This window comes from Paramisgurnus dabryanus, chromosome 2 (assembly GCF_030506205.2).
Source record: "Paramisgurnus dabryanus chromosome 2, PD_genome_1.1, whole genome shotgun sequence".
NCBI lineage: Eukaryota > Metazoa > Chordata > Actinopteri > Cypriniformes > Cobitidae > Paramisgurnus > Paramisgurnus dabryanus.
Window position 1 is genome coordinate 21759323 of NC_133338.1, and position 14649 is coordinate 21773971.

A 14649-nucleotide genomic window follows, 5' to 3' on the forward strand; every position below is an offset into this window, starting at 1 on the left:
TAAAATATTCTTACACAAATTGTGATCAAGGGTGATCTAGACTTTCCGATTAAGACTTGCAAGATACATTTAAGTTTAAAAATGCCACAAGTTTCTATAATATACACTGTTAGATGTCGCTGTAGATTTAGCAGCACTGTACTGTAAAAATCCACAGTACTATACTGTATGTGTACATTACAGTACAGTACTGCAGTTCATAATGCATTCTGGGTAAATTTGTTTGAGCGGGAACATTTTACAGTATATTTTGGTCTTGATGTAACCTTGCTGTAGCCATTGCTGTAATGTGCCAGGTGTACTTGCAATAATCAGAGAAAGTGCGCCAACGTCAAATCACACAGACAGAGGGAGCGCACAACTCTTGGCTGCAGCTGAAGGAGGACGATTGATTTCTGTCAGTTCGGTAAGTTTGAAATATTTCTGTTTCATGAAAACTTAATTTTTAGTTTAAGAATGTTGTCAATAGTTTGTCACAATATTGTTTTAAACGTGCAATGAGAGAGAAAAACGGTCGCCAACAAAGTTTCAATCTCCCTCAGAAAGTAAGCTCACGTTACACACAGATGTCTACCGCTGCTTTAACTCGCTTTACACCTTTTTTTAATGAATATAGGGTTGTTTTAACTAAATTATGACGGTTTGTTGAGTTTATATTGTGTTGAAAGTGTGGTGACAATGAAACTATTTTTAACGAAATGGACAAAGACAACCCGCCAGCGCGGTCTTGCGGTCCCAGCATAACGGTCGTTTATCTCGGCGTTTCATCCGTTCAGTTAACGTTAGCGTCAGAGAAAAGTATTAAGTTCGACTGTTTGGCAAGGCTGACTCGTGGTTGTAAACAGATAGGACTTGACACCCCGTACACAGCATAGTACCGAACTAGTTACTCCACAGAAGTGAAAACAAGAAACCTCATATTTAACTGGATACATGCATCGAACTCATCGCAGCTTTAACTTCGACCAAATATAATTCAGACCTGGGCTCATCTTAATATCAGATGAACGAAAGGGATTGCCGCGCTTATTGTTGTTGTTATTATATTACGTTATATCAGCAAAAGCAGAGAATATCTTCTCTTAAGCGTTTTACACGCCCAGTAAGTTGTCCAATACATTTTTATGGCATATTGTTTCCACCACTTCAGATGCATTACACGCTGTATATAAGTTTCCAAAACGCATCAAATCAATGCACGAAAAGAGAATGGGCTCCGCATTTACGTACCTTTGTCTTCTCGTCTCTGTCATCTGATCCTTCAACTCTGGATGTAAAATAGTCCATTATAACATCGTGTAGGAAACTGGCATCACCAGGATTGCTCAGATTTAGGCGATCATGTTTATCTTTAAAGTGAGCAGCTAGCTACTAACTTGTTAAAAAACTTTGCGTGAAATAGTGTTACACCGCAGCCGTCCGGGTAAAACATTAAAGGGACAGTCCTTTTACCTTGTCACTATAAATCGCTATTTTCTGCAGTAAACGAGACATTTTCAGAGATTTTCTGTAGACAAGATGTTATAGAATAATAATTAAAAAAGACTTATTTAGATATTTATATATAATATAACAACTAATATATATATATATATATATATATATATATATATATATATATAAAATGTTTTACAACTTAACACTTACAGTAATGTTTTATTTGTTAGCATAGCATGATATTAGATTTAAACACTTAATACATTTTTAAATCAATCACTTTGTCTCTGCACAATGAACATTTTCAAATATTATTAATGTTGTAAAATATATTGTTCATTGTTAGTTCATATTAGCTAAGGCATTACCAAATGTTAAGGAATAAACTCTTATAGTAAAGTGTTACTAAGTTTTCTTTTACCATTTCCTTCACAATGTCTACTTATTTCTATGGCTAACAGATTTTGTAACATTTGTCTTTTTTACAGTCTTACCATTGCTTGTAAGTCGGATTGGGTAAGATGGATCATCTTTAAAGGCACCAGGCAAGTACATGATGTACAGTTACAAGTCATGTATTTTTTGACTGCAATATTAAATGCTTTCACGTCACATGTAAAAGTACACAGGAATGTGCTGATCACTTTTTATTTGTAGTTTACATGAGTGTCATTGCACTTTTCAGGAGTTAAGGCAGATGTGGAGGCACAACGGGTGACACCAGACACACACCAAGCACATTGTTCGGTAAGTTTGCACTTTACCACTACAGTTTCTTTAAATACCCATGTATACACTCATTCACAATTCCCACACACAACACTGTAACACGACCATACACAACATGTACACAATTGTCTTAGTTTGCCATGTAGAAATATACAAACAGAAATATTCAGACTTTGGTTATAAGAAATTTAATTTAATAGTTGTATTTATTTAGCAGAGGTGTCCCTGGACTTTATTGACAAAAGATTTTGTTTTCAGAATAAAAAGTTGTGTCCAAATCAGTAACAATTGTACTTTCTGTTCAGGACATTCAATCATGACATGATCCATGTGGATGCTGTCCATTGAGGAAAGAGTTTGTTCAGCTGTAAGTGAATCTTCTGTATTTTAATGTAATTAGGTGTGGAACAGTAGAATAAGAGCAAAAGGTTTCAGAATAGGAGTAAATTCAAGGCTGAGTTTAGTTTTTTAAGAATCTTTTTCTATCTTATATTTGTTGACTTAATGTTTATGATATTTCTAACAGGTTTCTGGATATAATTAATTCCAAAGATGGGAAAAAGTGCACATCCAGACAAGGAGCAAGCAAAAAGACAAGGAACTTGGTGCAGAGAAAAGCTGTGGCCATTAACCCCCATGTGAACAGCTTCATGCAGTCCCTGATTGAGTTCGAATGGACGACTTCAAAGTAAAGGCCACTGTGGTCTGTCTGCCACAGTTTAATGCATTTATTTTTAGTGTTAAATGAAATTCAAGTAGAATATTTAAAACTATGAGCCAGTGTTCTTTTTACCACAGTGAAATGTTACCTTTTAGTCGATGATGGACTTTAAACTGAAAACTTCAAACTATGGAAGAGTGTTCTATTTGCCAGAGTTAAATATGTTACAGCAGGGGTCTCCAAACTTGTTTATACTTGTTGATTTTATTTTATGTTACTTGATTATATGTTTATTATTGTTTAAAATCTTGTTTTAAATATGTTTTGTTTCGATTAAATGTTTTTTAAATAAAATTTTGATACAAACATTGCTTGGATTGCCTTTTAATTCATTATGTCATGTCAAGGATAGCATTTTTACCATATTAATAACTATAGATTTAAACCTAAATATCTAGCTATTTTATATAATATTATTGTATTAACTGTAATAAGTAATAAATAGTATTTATGGGTCAATATAGACATTACAGTAAATTACTGTAAAAATAGACTACTGTAATAAAATATTGTAAAATTACAGTACAGTACTGCTTTGTAACTATACAGTACTAGTTTGTGTACTGTAAAATGGTATTACAGTACAGTACTGTAAAACCAAAATACAGTAACTTACTGGCAACCGTGCTGCCAGTACCGTACTGTAAAAATACAGGGAAATCGTTAACAGTGTAGAGTAGAAGGCTGTATGGACACTAGAATGAAAATGATTCTCTTAACACGGACACAATTTTCTAGGTGTTAAACAATTAACCTAAAGTCATCACAAAACATTTACAAGGAAGAAACACTTATAATAGAAAAAGGATACAATGCATCAAGATAGCAAATGGACAAATAAGTAATTGCAATAAAACCCATTTTTCAATCAACTTAACTGCCCAATGCAATACTAAGAAAAATGTCAATTACTTCAATGGTAATGGCAGCAATGTTTTGTTTAGTCCATATGCTTGCATAGGTTTAAAACAATTACATAAACTGACTGACTATTAGAATTATCTATTGTGTCATCTATAAGGTAATCTAAAATTTAGGACTTTAAAAGTGGATTCATGTGGCCATGTTAAGTTATCTGTCAATGTTAAAAATTAATAAAAAATACAAAAATTAAGAAAATAAATAAACTGAATAATCTACATAGTTAAAATCTTTATTTAAACAACAAAATCAGGGGAGAGCGCGAACGCAGTCCCCCACTACCACAAATTATGCAGTCGAGATTCCCACATTTGGGGAATTCGCAGGGGTCAACACAGCCAGGGTGCAATGGCTGAGCCTCGCCCTGGGTGAACCACCTTCATGATCATGGTGTCTCCCCTGCCAGGTAAGTATGAGTTGTACATCGACCCTAAAGGGGAGTCACCTTAGGGAACATCAGTTTCAATGATGGAAACCTTTTTTTAGCGAAGACCAGGAGACTTGGATTTCTTCAAGCAGTAGTCTTTACTGCAGAAAGCGATCTTCAAATCAGAGCATAGAGCTCGGTCGCTGCAGTCACCAAGTCTGACTTAAGGGCGATTTATAGTCGTGCGTAGGTCCTCGTAGCCTGACACGCACCTCACAAAATTTCTAACAGCGCGTCGGCTCTACGCGGACCGCAAGCGCTGCGATTGGTCCACCAGAACCCCTCCCGTCAGGTAAAAAAACTGCGTCATAGGTATTTCCGTTTGAGACAGTGAAAACAAAGATGAGCCAAGTTGAGGAGTGATTTAACTCAAACTGCAACATACGTCGCTGTTTATTTACTTCCATCATTGCTGGTCTTCTCAAATTATACACAACAAGTTGCTATTTCTTCTTCGTTTGAGGGTTAACTTGCTTAGCTGCTTCTTCTGTGACGACTTCTGCTGCTACTGTGGTTACACGCGTGATTACTGCCAACCAGCGGTTTCGCGTGTTTGCACGTCAACGCGGACGGCGACGCACAAGTATAAATGAAAATCGACGCGGAACCTACGCCATCGCTGCTACGCCGTAGGACCTACGCACGACTATAAATCGCCCTTTAGAGTAGAGCCCTACTTTACATTTATACACATTTTAGGGGGCAGTCCCCTAAATGGAAAACAAAGCATTGAAAGAAAGTAACCCTGCCACTCCCAATCCTTCAGTTTTACCAACCCTCAATCCCATCAACATCTCACCCACTGTCTCAATCAGAGCATTTCATTATCATAGAAATGGGTTCACACCTTAGGCTTGCCATTAACCTTTGACTCAGACCCAAGGCACAAACATAAGCAAATGGCCACCAACTTGCACAATGAACTCTGTCTGCAGAGTAAACAATGTGAATAAGTCCAAGTTCTGAAGCTGTTTAGTAACTGAGCAAAGAGCCATGATCTTATTGAACGTTGCCTCAGTGGTTCTCTTATGAACTTATAATGCATGAGCAAAAAATACAGTTCATTCCAGGGCTCAACATAAAGGACTTCCTGGTGGCTCGGGGCAAGCGTGAGAGATGTTCGAGCCAGTAAAAAGTATTGTCACTTGCCCAATCGGGCCAGTGCTTCACCCCCAGTCACTAAAATATATTTTTACTAATGTATATTATTTAACATCTTGGAAGCAGACATTTACTTGGGTAAAACATGACGGAAGAAAAAATTCAATATTTTGCACAGTTTGCTGTCAGTTTACATGTAAAGCAAAACAGTTGGGAACCTTTAGAATTATATTTGACTTTTGAATTATTATTTTTAAATATGTGACACTGGCATTTTTTATTGGGGCCAGTGAACATTTTGGCAGGGCACTAAAGACATTAAACCACTGGCCTGCCCGGGCCAGTATAAAAAATTATTTGCTTTGAGCCCTGCATTCAGTATATTATCCTCCTCTTTGTAAAGGTTTTGTTTGTATTGCCATTGCCCTGCTTATTATTTGAATAACTTATTTGTTAAATTACTAAGTTACAATTGCAAAGGTTGACTCGAGGAAAAAAAATCCATTTTGGATTACAATGTGATAATATCCATGTTGGAGCTATTTGGAGACACTGGAGAACATTTACAGATCATACAAAGATTTGTTTAAAAAATTTCTAAGAAACACACAGTTCTTCTTTTCACAAAATTTGGGGGGGGTGCACCGTTCCCAGAAGTACTGCAATACCGAGTCGATGCGTGGAGTGGACGGAGCAAGCCCCTATTCCATCTCCCAATTCCAAAAATCAATTTAATATATGGTCCCCGGGTAGGGGACATATCAGATATTAAACTGATAAGAACAGATACTACACTTGATCTTAGCCAAAAGGCCGAGAAGCGATACCCACAAATGGTCCGAAGTAGGGACCACATTTTTTCAAACAGTAAATAGAAGGATGGTATAGGACTGTTTTTATTCTCCATTACTTCCATCTTAAAATATCCTTGTACAAAATGTGATCTGTACTTTCCTATTAACACTTGGAAGATACATTCAAGTTTAAAATTCCAGATGTTTCTTTAATAAAGATTAGAACGCTGTGTAGACCCTAAAATGCTTCTCCCAGTGTTACAAATAACCTTAAGTCATAAAACATTTACAAGAATGAAGAAACACTTTGAATAGAATAATGAGACGATGCATTAAGACAATAGCAAATGGACAAATAAGTAATTGCAATAAAACATTTTTCAATCAATTTAGCTGGCCAATGCAATACTAACCAACTAAGTTAGTTTAAGAAATGTCAATTAATTGAATGGTATGTAATGGCATTCAATTTAAATTTTAAATATTTTTTGTTAAAACAACACTATGTAGTTTTTTAACCTTTAAATAATGTCTCTAAAATTATTTCAGGGATAGAACAACTTTTAACTGGACAAATTGTACTGTTGCTGCAAGCTCAGCAGCCTCCTAGCTGCTACAAGCACACTCTGAAAGTGGCGGTGGAGGGTAGGAAACACAGCCCCGCCCCTCCCCCTGCCTGCAGAAGAGTGTCTGATACCAGGCACTGTTGCGCTTTTCAACCACATGGGGGAGCTGTAAGTCATTTTTACATGGAAACTACATAGTGTTGCTTTAATACAGTGAAATTAAAATAATTTAGCAAGGTTTTATTTAGGCCACAAGCTTACATAAGTTTAAAACAATTACATAAACTGACTGACTATTAGAATTTTCTATCGTGTCATCTATAAAGGAAATCTAAAATGTAGGACTTTAAAGTGGATTGATTCTATGTGAAGTTAACTATAAAAAATACAAAAAGTAAGGAAATAAACAAACCTAATAATCTAAACCATTAATTGGTCAAATCAGTGTTACAATTCAACATACTAAATGACTAAAACTATTGTCATGTGCAAAATTCAAAGATTTATAAAGATAAATATCAAAGTTAACTTTATTGTATGTCTGGCACATTCAGTAGAATTGACAGAGTATAGAAATATCGTTCCCTCAATCCCTGCAGTGTAAAACGGCAACAACAACAACAGCAGCAACAAAAAGTTTCAAGAAATATAAAATAAATATACAATAGTATATAATAGTATGCAGACATTTTCGGCACATAAGAATAGTGTCTATACTCCGTATATTTACATAGTGTAACCAATGATGTTGTAAGCTGGATAGCAGCATTTATGTTGAAAAGGCTGGTGCAAAGTGTGATTAATTGTTTGTGCAATTTGGGGGGGATGCTACAGTTTGTTGCATTTTTTGAGGACAGATAGGAGGGAGAGGAGAGAGTTCAGCTTCCCAACATCCTGGTGGATGAAGCCGTTTTCAGCCTTGTGATTCGGGCCTGGAGGTTCTGGAACCTCTTTCTAGTCAGTGATGCAGTGTTGGTGGTCCAGGAGAGGTCCTCTGTTATATGTACACCCAGGAACTTGGTGCTGCTCACCCTCTCTACAGCAATGTTGTTGATGGTCAGAAGAAGGTGTTGGCTGTAGGCTCTCCGGGAGTCCACTACAATCTCCTTTTTTTTCTACGTTTAGAGAGAGATTGTTGTCACTGCACCATCTGGTAAGTTGGTCAACCTCATTTCTGTAGTTTGTCTCATAATTGTTTCTGATGAGACCCACCACAGTTGTGTCGTCCTCAAACTTTATGAACAGGTTGGACCTGCACATTGGTTAGCAGTCATTGGTAAGCACGGTAAAGATCAGGGGCTTACAAGAAAACAACATATTAATTTAATAATTGTGAACTAAACTAAAGATTCAGAGTGAGGGTTTAGGGGCACCCTGTGTTTTATAAAAATAAAGAATCTAAATACACTAAATAAATTACAATTAACAAACATTTCTTGTTAAAAGCATACAAAAATCTTCAAACCACAGACTTCATGAGCTGAAAGAGCTTTGAACAAATCAAATCTGTATTTAAACAACAAAATCAGGGGAGAGCGCGAACGCAGTCCCCCACTACCACAAATTATGCAGTCGAGATTCCCACATTTGGGGAATTCGCAGGGGTCAACACAGCCGGAGTGCAATGGCTGAGCCTCGCCCTGGGTGAACCACCTTCATGATCATGGTGTCTCCCCTACCAGGTAAGTATGAGTTGTACATCGACCCAGAAGGGGAGTCACTTTAGGGAACATCAGTTTCAACGATGATAACTCATACTGTTGGAAACTTTTTTAGTGAAGACCAGGAGACTTGGATTTCCTTGAGCAGTAATCTTTACTGCAGAAAGCGATCTTCAAATCAGAGCATTGAGCTCGGGCGCTGCAGTCACCAAGTCTGACTTACAGTAGAGCTCTACATTATTTTTACACAAATTATAGGAGGCAGTCCCCTAAATTGAAAACAAAGCATTCAACTTTAACAAAGCATTGAAAGGAAGTAACCCTGCCACTCCCAATCCTTCAGTTTTACCAACCCTTAATACCATCAACATCTCACCCACTGTCTCACTCAGACCATTTCATTATCATATAAATGAGTTGACACCTTAGGCTTGACATTCACCTTTGACTCGGACCCAAGGCCCAAACATAAGCAAATGGCCACCTGTCTGCAGAGTAAACAATGTGAATAAGTCTAGGTACTGATGCTGTTTAGTAACTGAGCAAAGAGCCATGATCTCATTGAAGGTTGACTCAGTGGTTCTCCTATAAATTTATAATGCATGAGCAGTGCATGAGCAAAACACACAGTTCATTCCAGGGTACAACATAAAGGACTCCCCGGTGCCCCGGGGCAAGCGTGAGAGACGTTCGGGCCAGTAAAAAGTATTGTCACTTGCCTGATCAGGCCAGTGCTTCACTTCAAGTCACTAAATATATTTTCATCAATATATATTAAAACATCTTGGAAGCAGACATTTACTTGGGTAAAACATGACGAAAGAAACAATGCAATATTTTGCACAGTTTGCTGTAAGTTTACATGTAAAGCAAAAAAGTTGGGAACCTTTACAATTATATTTGACTTTTGAAATATTTTTAAATATGTGACATTGACATTTTTTATTGGGGCCAGTGAAAAATTTGGCAGGGCAAGTAATATTTTTTAATATACTGACCGACCAGGTCAGTATAAAAAAAATTTGCGTTGAGCCCTACATTCAGTATATCATCCTCCTCTTTGTAAAGATTTTGTTTGTATTGCCACCTGGGAAATGCAAGACACATTATATAAAACTTCTATGGTTCCAGCTGGAATTTTGACTTTCACGGCATGTGGAAATTCATACTGGCCATGTGATGATTTTAATGTTATGTTTCCAGTTAGGCTGCCCTGTTTATTATTTGAATTACTTATGTTACATTACGAAGTTACAATTGCAAAGGTTGACTCGAGAAAAAAAATCTGCATTTTAGATTAAATGTGAAAATATCCATGTTGGAGCCATTTGGAGACACTGGAGAACATTCACACACCATCCAAAGATTTGTTTGAAAAATCTCTAAGCTATATAGCAGTTCTTCTTTTCACAAAATTAGGGGGGTGCACCATTCCCAGAAGAACTGCAATACCGGGTCGATGCGTGGAGTGGACGGAGCAAGCCCCTATTCCATCTCCCAATTCCAAAAATCAATTTAATATATGGTCCCCGGGTAGGGGACGTATCAGATATTAAACTGATAAGAACAGATACTACACTTGATCTTAGCCAAAAGGCCGAGAAGCGATACCCACAAATGGTCCGAAGTAGGGACCACATTCTCTAAAACAGTAAATTGAAGGACGGTATGGGGTACCATTATCATTACTAGAGCTGTAGTCAACCAAAGAAATGCTTAGTCGACCAAAGTCCTGTCCTGCGCATCGATTAGTCGACTAAAAATAAAAAAAGACGCAATTTTTTTGCATTTTGATTGAACATGTATTAAACAATTGTCATAGAAAATTTATAAAACAACAACGAAAAAACATCAATAATAATACATAAAACTATAATAACACAATTCTTTGAAAATTAAGTGATTTTTTAACTGCAAAGTGAGGAGCTCTGTACTAGGTCTATAGTGACAGTCACAATCGCGCTCCTGACCACACCCGCACGCTACAAAAAATATAACTGCTAAAACTGCCAAATAATGAAAACTCCTAAAGCTCTCGTTTATACAAGCTGTATATTCTTCTTTAATTTGAAGCTGTGGGTAAACTTTTGTCCAGCCGATCTAGGTGTTTTAAAACAAACACACACACAAACACATACAAAAATAGCCTAAAACAATCCTAATAATAATAGGCTGTATAGTAGGATGGACCATAGGTTTATTTTCGTTTTGTTACATTATTTAGGCTATTTTCAAACGCGTCAACTGTACAAATAAATAAGTCCAGCAAACGCCGAATCGGAGGACAAATGGCTCCTTAGTTTCGAAATGGTTTGGGTACGAGGTGATCGTGTTGAAAATAAAGGCATTTGTCTAGCGTTAGAAGCACATTTGAAACATTACCGAAGCTCATTTAAGAAAATGACAGCTGCGAAGAGACTCCGCTTTAGTTTGAGGTAGTGCTACAATAAAGAAAGAAGATGGTCACCGTATCTGTTACCACTGAAATGTAGATGTAATATATTTCCAAATCTAAGCCCGTTGTATGCGGAATGTTGTCTTATAGACTGCACCCGATAAAACTAATGGATACAATAGGCACCTTAAGAATGCGTAAAAAGACGCACCGGCCAAGGCGGGTCTAACTCACTGTGTGTGAGAAAGCCCTTGTCATCTTCTAGAACGAATACAGCAAAGATATTTTATGCTGATGTATGAGGCATATAGGGATACGCGGAGTTTTATTAATTTATAATGAGGTGTGTTCTAGTTAACAATGCAATGCAAGTGAACGTGCCGTGCCGGCGCCTCCATGCGCGGTTATTATATTGTCTACTATATTTGCTTTTTATTTATTAAATAAATGCAGTTGGTTGATGAAACATTTATTAAAATAAAGAAACAATTTATACAAAACGAAATTCACTTTTAAAAAAATGCTTTCTATAAAGCAAAACTTCAGTAAGTGGTAAAAATAATGTCTGAGGATTTACAAAAACAAAACTTAATCTGCAATTTACTTATAGCCTAAAATACATAAATGTTAATAATTTGGAACACAATCAGGAGAGACTTTCATTTTAATTATTTTATTGTTCTATTTTATTTACTATTCGAATGAAAGAATTGACAAAAAAATAGACTGTATCATTTACTTTATGCAAACCTTGTGAGCAGGCGAACTCAAACTCCGTGACCTTTTTTGTAAAATGCAGCCAGACAAAAGATTTAGATTTCTTGGACATTTTGCTGACTAAAGCCAAAACAGGTAGTGTTTGAACTGAATGAATACAGTAGAACTACCTGTATTCCTTTCTGAGCGAAGTAGCAGTGCAGCCAGCCACAGGTGCAGTTTCAGAGTGTTCTACGTGGTGCGCTAAACTGTGGCGTTTAATTAAAGCATTTAAAGTTTGGGATAAAACATGGGCTAATTATATTTAGAATACAGTAATATTTAATTGCTTATAAAGGAATAAATATCAAGGAGTAAATCAATGAAAATTTATTTTTTGGGGAAAATAAATTAATTATGCAACTGGTCGACCAATAAAAATGTCAGTCGACCAAGACGGCATCGACCGATTAGTCGACTAAACGACTAAAGTTGACAGCCCTAATCATTACCCATTATTTTCATCTTAAATGTCTCTTGCAAGTGTTAATTGAAAAGTCTAGATCACCCTTGATCACATTTTGTGCAAGAATAATTTAAGTTTAAAAATGCCAGAAGTTTCTGCAATAAAGACTAGAAGGCTGTATGGACACTAGAATGAAAATGATTCTCTAAACACGAACAATTTTTTAGGAGTTAAACAATTAACCTAAAGTCATCACAAAACATTCACAAGAAGGAAGAAACACTTATAATAGAATGGTGATACAATGCATCAAGATAGCAAATGGACAAATAAGTAATTGCAATAAAACCTATTTTTCACTTAACTGGCCAATGCAATTCTAAGAAATGTCAATTAATTGAATGGTAATGGCAGCAATGTTTTATTTAGTCCATATGCTTACTAGAGCCCGACAGATATATCTGCCGGATGATATTAATGGCCGATATGAGCTAATTGCAGTTAAATCAGCATCTGCGTTTATATCGGCCGATAAACATGAGAAACAGAGTTTCATGCTTCACTCACGTTATGAGTGTTGCATAGTTTGCCCACCAGAGGGAGGTCTGCAACTCCCCAGTTGACAACAGCGCCAGAAATTCACTACAGAAGCTATCAGCCAGTGGCAGAGCATTACACCCGGGCGGCATTTGATGTACTGTTTTGACGGCGAGTCTGTCGTTCGTCATGTGAAATGATTGTAGATTAAGTTCATATAGTGCTGTGACGGATCGCAGTTGATCCGTTATCTGCAGTTCGGCTCGCAAGTGATTCGCGGATCATGCAAATTTAAATCAGGGTTGCTGCAGGTTTTACCAAGTCAAATTTAAGACTTTTTAAGACCTTTTTAAGACTTTTATGAGTGAAATTTAAGACCAACGCGACAATGATCTCAGAAAATCTCAAAACATAATATTTTTTATTTTTATTATATCTTTTTTTTGACAAATAAAATCCACTAATATGGGAAGATCAGTATGGTCAGCTGCTGATATGTGCCTTGTTAACATGTTTTACACTTTCACCACCCATACGTTATATACAAAAGCTTCCTAAGTGAAAACTGTGTAACACTGAAGTTGACTCATCGTTGGTGGCTCGGGACTCAACGGCCTGACTGTTTAAGTTGATTTTCAATAAAGCAGTGTTGATTTTTTCGCTTGTGGGTCCTCTGTTTCAGCCACGGGCTAGTTGGTTAAATTAACACAGAAAAGATTTTTGCTTATACAAAACTGCATTTAAGGTTTGTTTCTCGCCAAACCTACAGTATACAGTCAGATCACAACACCTGAAATATAGCTTATGGCATGAATTGCGTGGATTATAATAGCCTACATTTGTATCCTCTTTAAAAAATAATGATTAAAAACTGGATTGAAGTGTGATTCAGTGACGCGTGAAGTGCAGAACTTTTCTTTTTAGCGGCCCGCCCATCAAACACCTTCTTCCTCCATCACTGATTAGTTCTACATAGGGATGGGACGATTATCGGTTTCACGATTAACCATGATAAAATGTCCTGACGGTTAGTATTATCATTTAAAATGTAATTATAACAACCGTGTTTGATTACCGTGATTTTGAAAACTCGCGGTAAATCCTGTCCAGCCAGAATCAGCTTGACACAGGCGCGCGCTTGCAACATTGGTTTTTGCACGAGAAGGCGTGGCGGAAGGCAGTAACAGATGCACTGTTTTAATGCGTTGCTTATATGTGCATTTGATGTTCTTATTTAAGGTACTGTTCATTAAAACAGGTTCATACATCTCAGGGCTCCATGTTAATGTTCATTTAATGCAGGGGTGTCCAATATGACCAGTCGATCGCAAATGCAATGCTGGTAGATCACACAAGTTAATAACTGTGTATGCTGCTCCACGCCTCCACGAGCTTTGGAAAACAAAGTGCCAAATTGGCATTATGGTTTTAGCAACAAGTCTTTTTGCGTTGCTGCGCATTTCTTCTCAAGTGTGTTTTTATAAATCTTATGCCTGCCCGCTGCAGCGGAGTTGTCTAACTTACGAAATTTGGATGCACATTCTTGCCTTCATGCAGGAGTCACATGCACGGCGTATGTGTGCGCAATCGATCGACCGACCGAACGAACGAACGAGAGAGAGAGATGCTTCTGATAATGTTGTCATTTCTAGTTTATTTCATCAAAACCGCATCTCCGCTATTCCACTATAAGGAGTACTCGGCATGTACTACAAGGATTTTTTTAACTCCTCAAAAAGAATGGAGTAATGGTGACAGCCCTAAATTCAACATAGCGATAGTCCTACTAACACACATTTAAAGTGTTATTAAAAAATGTAACAGTGTTTTGTTAAAAAAAATGTTTTTTAGCAGGTAGGTCTTTTCGGCTTTATCATTTTAAAAGTAGATTGCCACACAAAATAGGCTGGACACCCCTGATTTAATGTTTATGCTTAAAAAAGTGCATATAGCTGCTAATTGTATTTGTTGTTTGCTGATTTTCAAAAATAAAACTTGTTAAAATGTTTTCAGTGTGTGTATCAGTTCTTTTTGAACATTTCCATCTCAATTTAAGAAAACCATGATAATATTGATAACCGTGATAACTTTGGTCACTATATTCATGATATGAAATTTTCTAACCGTCCCATCCCTAGTTCTACAGCATTTTAAATTACTATATTTTTTGCGGACAACGCTTTTTGGGAATAAACGGA

The 14649-nt window shown here is 36.8% G+C and overlaps 1 long non-coding RNA gene and 4 other non-coding genes across 5 annotated transcripts; 1 reads left to right on the forward strand and 4 right to left on the reverse strand.

The window, feature by feature from the left end:
* The first annotated feature begins 106 nt into the window (after positions 1–106).
* LOC135730723 (uncharacterized) lies at positions 107–3193 on the forward strand. The gene is made up of 5 exons (XR_010526059.2): positions 107–406; positions 1926–1982; positions 2123–2184; positions 2472–2533; positions 2693–3193. It is a non-coding gene; the product is annotated as an uncharacterized lncRNA (long non-coding RNA).
* Positions 3194–4058: 865 nt separating this feature from the next.
* Positions 4059–4222, reverse strand: LOC135730910 (U1 spliceosomal RNA). Its single transcript, XR_010526121.1, has one exon. It is a non-coding gene; the product is annotated as a U1 spliceosomal RNA (small nuclear RNA).
* A 1748-nt stretch (positions 4223–5970) lies between these two features.
* LOC135730931 (U2 spliceosomal RNA) lies at positions 5971–6161 on the reverse strand. The gene has a single exon (XR_010526143.1). It is a non-coding gene; the product is annotated as a U2 spliceosomal RNA (small nuclear RNA).
* Positions 6162–8222: 2061 nt separating this feature from the next.
* Positions 8223–8386, reverse strand: LOC135730914 (U1 spliceosomal RNA). Its single transcript, XR_010526126.1, has one exon. It is a non-coding gene; the product is annotated as a U1 spliceosomal RNA (small nuclear RNA).
* Positions 8387–9775: 1389 nt separating this feature from the next.
* LOC135730935 (U2 spliceosomal RNA) lies at positions 9776–9966 on the reverse strand. The gene has a single exon (XR_010526146.1). It is a non-coding gene; the product is annotated as a U2 spliceosomal RNA (small nuclear RNA).
* Positions 9967–14649: the final 4683 nt, after the last annotated feature.